Raw genomic sequence first — 8,113 nt, forward strand, 5'->3', positions numbered from 1 at the left:
AAATAATAAAGATCTGAGCAGAAATAAATGAAATAGAAAATAAGTGAACTATACAGAAAATAAATGAAAGTAAAAGCTGGTTCTTTGAAAAGATAAACAAAATTGATACACCACTAATGAGACTTACTAAGAAGAGAGAAAGGAACCGAGTGAACCAAATCTGCAATGAAGCAGGAAATATAAAAACAGACAAAGTAGAAATACAAAACATCATCAGAGGATACTATGAACAACTATATGCCAAGAAACAAGACAATCTGGATGAGATGCACAAATTCCTGTACACATATAATCTACCAAGATTGAGCCAGGAGGATATAGAAAGTCAGGAGATTGAATCAGTAATAAATAACCTTCCAACAAAGAAAAGGTCTGACCCTGATGGTTCAGCTCTGAGTTCTATAAAACTTTCAAAGAAGAGTCAACTCCCATTCTGCTCAAGTTATCTCTAAAGATCCAAAAGGGTGAATCTCTCCCTAATTCATTCTATGAAGCCTCTATCACCCTTATCCTCAAAACAGATAAGGACAGGACAAGGAAGGAAAACTATAGACCCATATCTCTGATGAATATAGATGCAAAGATTCTCAACAAGATACTAGCAAACCGTATCCAAAAACTTATAAAAAATATTATACATCATGAACAGGTGGGCTTCATTCCAGGAATGCAAGGTTGGTTCAACATACACAAAACCATAAATGTAATACACCATATTAACAGGAAAAAAGACAAAAATTATATGGTCATATTGATTGATGCAGAAAAAGCATTTGATAAAATACAACATCCCTTTATGATCAAGACTCTCAGCAAAATCAGCATACAAGAGTCATTTCTCAATGCAATAAAACTCATCTATGAAAAACCCATTGTGAATATCATCCTGAATGGAGAAATGCTGAAAGCTTTCCCACTAAAAACTGGTACAAGACAAGGATGTCCATTTTCTCCACTCCTTTTCAACATAATTCTGGTAGTCTTTGCCAATGCAAACAGAAAAGAAGAAAAAATAAAGGGTATCCAAATAGGAAAAGGAGAGGTGATCTCTCTCTATTCACAGATGTCATGATTGTGTACATAGAAGACCCAATGATTTTCATGAAAAAATTTCTGGAAGTAATGCACAAATTGAGTAAATTTGCAGGATACAAAATTAATATACAGAACTCTATAGAATTTCTATATACAAACAACAGACAATCGGAGATAGAACTGAAAAAATGTTATTCCATTTACCATAACCACCAAAAGTATAAGATCCTTAGGGATAAATCTAACCAATGAAGTTAAAGACATTCACAAGAAAAACTATGAGAAGCTTAAAAAATAAATTGAAAATGACACAAAAAAGTGGAAGGACATCCCATGTTTCTGGATTGGAAGAATTAATATAACCAAAATGGCAATTCTACCCAAATTAATCTACCTATTCAATACAATGCCAAAGTACCAGATGCATTCTTCACAGATCTAGAAAAGACAATCATAAAATTCGTCTGGAATAATAAAAGACCCTGTATTGCCAAAGCAGTTCTACACAAGAAGAGTTGAGTGGGCAGCATCTCACTCCCTGACCCAAAAATATACTACAAAGCTGTAGTAATCAAAACAGCATGGTGCAGGCACAGGAACAGGCATGTTGACCAATGTAACAGAATTGAATCCACAGGAATAAATTCCAAATCACTCAGTCAACAGATTTTTGACAAGCAGTACCAGTCAATCCAGTGGGAAAAGAAAAACTTCTTCAGAAAATGGTACTGGAAAAACTAGATTTCCACCTGTAGAAAGATGAATCTGAACCCCTACCTCTCACATTTGACAAAAATGAAGTCAAGGTGGATCAAGGATCTAAATCTAAGACCACAAACTATTAAACTGCTTCTAGAAAACACTGGGGAAACTCTGGGAGACATTGGGATAGGGAAAGACTTCTTACATAAGACCCCTAAAGCACAGTCGATTATTCTTAGGAGTGAAATAATGCATATCTTTATACATATATCCAGTAAAAAATAGATTTACACACTTGTTTTTTATACACAGTAATTATGCCTTAAGACCTTCCACTGAAGGAAACAAACATTATAATTCTTATTTTAGAGATGAAACAGGAAGCTTCACCTACTTACTTATGGACACACACATACAAGGGTGGTACTCAGATGAATCACCTATATTTGGGTTTTATTCATTCCTAGGAAAAAACATAAAGCAGCTGCTCTGATTAATAAACTGCATGTTTAGGGCTGGATGGTGTGGGGAAAGGGGAACTCTCTTACACTGCTGGTGGCAATGTAAATTAGTCCAACCACTGTGGAGAACAATTTGGAGATTCCTCAAAAGTCTACAAATAGAACTATCATATGATCCAGCAATTCCATTCCTTGGCATCTACCCAAAGGACAGAAGAATTCTTTACTGGAAAAGTGCTTGCACATCAATGTTTATTGCGGCACTTTTTATGATTGCTAAGACAAGGAACCAACCCAAATGCCCCCGTACGGATGAAAAGATTGAAAAAAATGTGGCACATATATTCTATGGAATACTATTCTGCCATGAAAAAGAACAAAACCATGGGTTTTGACAGAAAGTGGGAAAATATGGAAGATTTACTGCTGAGTGAAGCAAGCCTGATATGAAGGAGAAACACCTATGTCCCCACTTAATATATACCGAGTGTCCGCACTCTATAACTGAAGGTGACGGGCTAAAGGATGTACAAACACAAGAGATGGGTGTGAATGCAAGATGTGGTGTGTGTGGATGAGTGGGGCCTGGGGAAAAATATCTGGAGGTAGGATACAGAGACAGCATTGTTGAAACAGGGAGGTAGTATTGTTATATTTTGATCAACTGGACTGGGGAGAAATGTTCACATATTGAAATGATCACCTTGTAAGATAAAAAATGTGATTGAATGTATTAAAAAATGTAAAAAAAAAAAATGATTATTCATCACGACCAGGTAGGCTTTATACCAGGGATGCAAGGGTGGTTCAATATACGCAAGACAATAAATGTAATACACCACATTAACAGAAAGATAAAAACCATATGATCATTTCAATTGATGCGGAGAAAGCATTTGATAAAATACAACATCCTTTTATGATTAAGACCCTCAGTAAGATTGGTATATAAAGGTCATTTCTGAACACAATAAAAGCCATCTATGAAAAACCTACAGCTAACATTATAATGAATGGGGAAAAACTGAAAGCTTTTTCACCAAAAATAGGTACTAGGCAAGGCTGCCCACTCTCTCCCCTGCTCTTAAATATAGTACTGAAAGTCTTAGCTAAAGAAATCAGAGAAGAGAACAATATAAAAGGCATTCAAATAAGCAAAGAAGAGTTGAAAATATCTTTATTCACAGATGACATGATGGTATACTTAGAAGGCCCAAAGGTCTCCATGAAAAACTTCTTGAAGTAATACATGAATACAGTAAGGTGGCAGGATACAAAATCAATATCCAAAGATCTATAACATCTCTATATATAAACAATAAGTTGAATGAAGTAAAGCTGAAGAAAGGAATCCCTTTCACTGTAGCCACAAGATGTATAAGATACCTAGGGATAAACCTAACTAAGAAAGTCAAAGACCTTTATAAAGAAAACTATGAAAAGCTAATAAAAGATATTGACAGGGATATAAAAAAGTGGAAGGACATCCCATGCTCCTGAATTGAAGAATTAACATTATCAAAATGGCAATTCTACCCAAATTAATCTACGTTTAATGCAATTCCAATCAAAATACCAGAAATATTCTTCACAGATCTAGAAAAGGCAATCATAGAATTTGTCTGGAATCATAAAAGACCTTGTATCGCAAAAGCAATCCTGTGCAAGAAGAATGGAGTAGGAGGTATATCACTTCCTGATCCCAAGATATACTATAAAGCTGTGGTCATCAAAACAGCATGGTATTGGCATAAAAACAGACATGTGGACTAATGGAATAGAATAGACACCCCAGAAATAATTCCCAAAGCTTACAGCCAACTGATCTTTGACAAAGGGCATCAGTCAAACCATTGGGAAAAGGAAAACCTCTTTAGTAAATGGTGCTGGAAAAACTGGGTATCCACTTACCGAAAGATGAAACTGAACCCCCATTTTTCACTAACTCAAAGTGGATCAAAGATCTGAACCTAAGACCTCAAACAATAAAACTACTGGTGGAAAATGCTGGGGAAACTCTGGGAGACATTGGAGTAGGCAAAGACTCCTAAGGCACAGGCAATAATCCCTAAAATAGACAAGCGGGACTATATCAGGCTAAAATGTTTCTGCACATGGATGCACTAGAGACAGAAAGAAAGTGAGAAATCACCCTTCAGAGGGGATGTCCACCCCACAATCCTTTCCTCTCATTCTCTTCTCAGGATCTTGGGTATGCACATACACATATTCAGTGTGTTTTTCAAACCACTGGGTCTGGGACTTGAACTGTGCAGTTGGTCATTGGGATACTGCTCTTTAACCTCCGTGCCACCTGCTGACTTGGCATAATCTTTTTTTTTTTTTTTTTGAGAGGTCTTCACTACAGGACATGTTGCGCTCACCAGACAGAGAGAGACAGAGAGACAGAAAGCGAGTAATCACCCCCCAGGGGCGATGGCCATGCTGCAATCCCCTCTCCTCCATTCTCCTCTGGGGATCTTGGGCATGCACACAGACGTGCCCGGCGTGAGTTTTAAGCCACCGGGTCTGGGACACGAACCACAGTCGACTACATGGGAGTCCAGCGACATAGTCATTATGCTAATTGCTGGTCCCTGGCATAATCTTTTAACACAGCTAAAAAGGCTATACATAGATATACCCAGACAGGTTTCTTTCTTTTTCTTTCTGCATAAATAGTATCTTACTGCAATATCTGTTAATCTTTAGTAAAGGGATTAGAAAGTGTAGAACATTACCACATAGTGTATATTTTCTGAGATATATAAAAGAGCTACAATCTATAAAGTAAATTAGTTACAACAGTCAAGTTCACTTGACTATTGACTCAAACTAACTGGAAATGATGTCATTGAGACAACTGCAGAAAATTAAACATGAATTGGGTATTGAATAAGATTATAATATAAATATATAAAGGAATCTTCTAAACGCTCAAAATGATTTAATTTTCTCCACCCTTTATCCTGAACTCAACACTCTCGTTCTAGTTATTTGCAGAACTCTTGTTTTTCACCTCACAATGGGCCTTGCTCAAATAGCACCTCCCGATGGCACTGCCTCACATCAGAACCTAAAATGACTCCTCTAGTTATATCTTTTTGAAAAGAAATATTTTATTTAAGTTTACTTATTCTTATTTTTTAATTTGACTAGAGAGAGAGAAAATGAGAAACAAGCCACCAGATTAGGCACTTAAACCAGGGTTGGATATGTGGGAATACAAGTTCACAACCACCACACCATCTGTAGGCCTTGAATTATATCTTTAATAGCACTTATTTTTACTGAAAGATTAATATATATTTATTTGTTTGTTTTGCATTCTCCTTTAAATATAAATTTGACAAACAAAGGGACATCCTTTCTTCTATTCCCAATATCTAAAATAGCACCAAATCAGGATAAGCATGTTACATGTACTTATTTAATGAATAGATGTATAAATAAATAATTACATATATTAATTACACGAATAACTATCTTGTAGTTCCTGTAGCAGAAAACAATGATCATGGAGTGCTATTTTAATTCTGATTAGTTCAATTATGTTGCTTATTATTTTAGAAATATATATATATATATTAGAGAGGTTTTTGCTATAGGGCTTGTGTGCTCACCAGAAAGACAGAGAGACACAGAGAGACAAAAAGTGAGAAATTACTCCCCAGGATGGATGGCCATGCTACAATCCCTTCTTCTCTATTCTCTAGTTTAAGCCACCAGGTCCAAGACTCGAATTGTGGTTGACTACATGGGAGTCCAGCATCATAGCCATTAAACCAACTAAACCAACTGCTGGTCACAGAAACATACATCTTTTGAGAGAGAAGTTTTATGTGACTTATTTCTATATTATTCTCATCTTGAAAACATGGCATGAGATATAAATGGTATGCAAAGATATCTGCTTAGTGAATGAATATAATTAAATTTGGTTAAGCTACTTTTAAGATTTTTTAAGGAGAATATTTGATATGTTGATTTTCATTTGCAAGTAATTTCACCCTGCTGTATTCGATTTTGAAATTTAGTATTTATATTGTAATGTACTTGACTAGAAACAGAAAATCTAGTAGACTAAACATTTGTTTGGTTTTGTTTTAATGGCCTAATTTAATTTTATTTTCATTGATAAATGATAATTGTCATTTATATAATTGATACATTTACTTCAAATAATCATATCTTTTTTTTTTTTGAGAGGTTTTCGCTATAAGGCGCGTACGCTCGCCAGACAGACAGAGAGAGAGACATAGAGACAGAAAGCGAGAAATCACCCCCCCAGAGGGGATGGTCATGCCGCAATCCCTTCTCCTCCATTCTCCTCTTGGGATCTTGGGCATGCACACACACGTGCCCGGCATGAGTTTTAAGCCACCGGGTCCGGGATGTGAACCGCGGTCGATTACATGGGAGTCCAGCGACATAGCCATTACGCTAACTGCTGGTTCCAAATAATCATATCTTGTAAAAATATTTGGTATGTGTGTATGTGAACTATATCTTCCCTGTACTCCAGTTTCCCATAGTCCTGATACATTTGGTTCTAGTCCCAGTTACAAGGACGGTCATATTTATCATTTGATAAATATTACTATTTACTTTGTGCTATTTACTGATCTAGGAACTTGCTATATATTCAACAAACATAATGTCACAAAATTTCGAGTAAAAACTTAAGAGGAAGATTTCAGACAGGGGAAACCTCTAGTTTAAAAGGCCATAAGGTAGCCCAGTCAAGGTGGTGCAAGTGATAGGGTTCTTGGTGATGCTGGAGCCACATGGGAGGTCCAGGTTTGGATCTCAGGTTTGGGAAGGTAGGGCAGAAAGTTGTGCGTTAAGATCCTTTCAAGGGTATATTCTAGACTTGGTAAGTAGTCTGTCAAGCTTCTATTTACTCACTTGCCTTAACATTTTTGTTTTCAGAACTTTCAGATTCTGACAAGAGAAACCAAGTTACTTACAGATAGAAATAAGAGTGGAGCCACATTTACCTTCCTGGGTTTTTCAGACTACCCAGAACTACAAATTCCACTCTTTCTGATTTTTCTGGCCATTTACAGTATCACCGTGGTAGGGAATATTGGAATGATTGTAATCATCAAAATTACCCCCAAACTACACACTCCCATGTACTTTTTTCTCAGTCACTTCTCCTTTGTAGATTTCTGCTATTCTTCCATCATTGCTCCCAAGACACTGGTGAACCTTTCTGTTGAAGACAGAATTATTTCATTAGGATGTGTAATCCAGTTCTTTTTCTTTTGTACTTTTGTGGAGACCAAATCCTTATTATTGGCAGTGATGGACTACAATGCGCTTTGTGGCCATTTGCAACCCTCTGCTCTACACAGTTGCCATGTCCCAGAAACTGTGCATGCTGATGGCTGGATCGTATGCAAGGGAGTAGCATGTTTCTTGATTCTGACGTGCTCTGCTTTAAAACGGTCTTTTCATGGATTCAACATAATCAATCACTTCTGTGAGTTCTCCTCACTGCTCTCCCTCTCTTACTCTGATACTTTCCTCAACCAGTTGTTCCTTTTCATGTTTGCCACCTTTAATGAAGTCAGCACATTGCTCATCATTTTGAAGTCTTATGTGTTCATTGTTGTTACCATCCTCAAGATGCATTCATCCAGCAGACACCACAAAGCCCTCTCCACCTTTACCTCCCACAGACTGCAATTGCCATCTTCTATGGCATCATCCACTTCCTCTACTCTGTCTCCAACTCTAAAAACTCTAGACACACAGGGGCCTCAGTGTTTTACACAGTGGTAATCTCCATGTTGAATCTCCTGATATGCAGTCTGAGAATTAAAGATGTCAAGGAAGCAGTCAGCAAGATAATGGACACTGAAGTCTTTTCTAATGGAGTGGGTTATAATAGTGGACTCTATCCCTGA

At 36.8% G+C, this 8,113-nt stretch overlaps 1 pseudogene; it reads left to right on the plus strand.

Annotated features, from left to right (window-relative positions):
• LOC102496544 (olfactory receptor 5D18-like) overlaps positions 1–8,113 on the plus strand; it is a 17,381-nt pseudogene extending 9,268 nt beyond the window's left edge.

The sequence above is a fragment of the Tupaia chinensis genome, unplaced genomic scaffold, assembly GCF_000334495.1.
Source record: "Tupaia chinensis unplaced genomic scaffold, TupChi_1.0 Scaffold000293_1, whole genome shotgun sequence".
Lineage (NCBI taxonomy): Eukaryota > Metazoa > Chordata > Mammalia > Scandentia > Tupaiidae > Tupaia > Tupaia belangeri.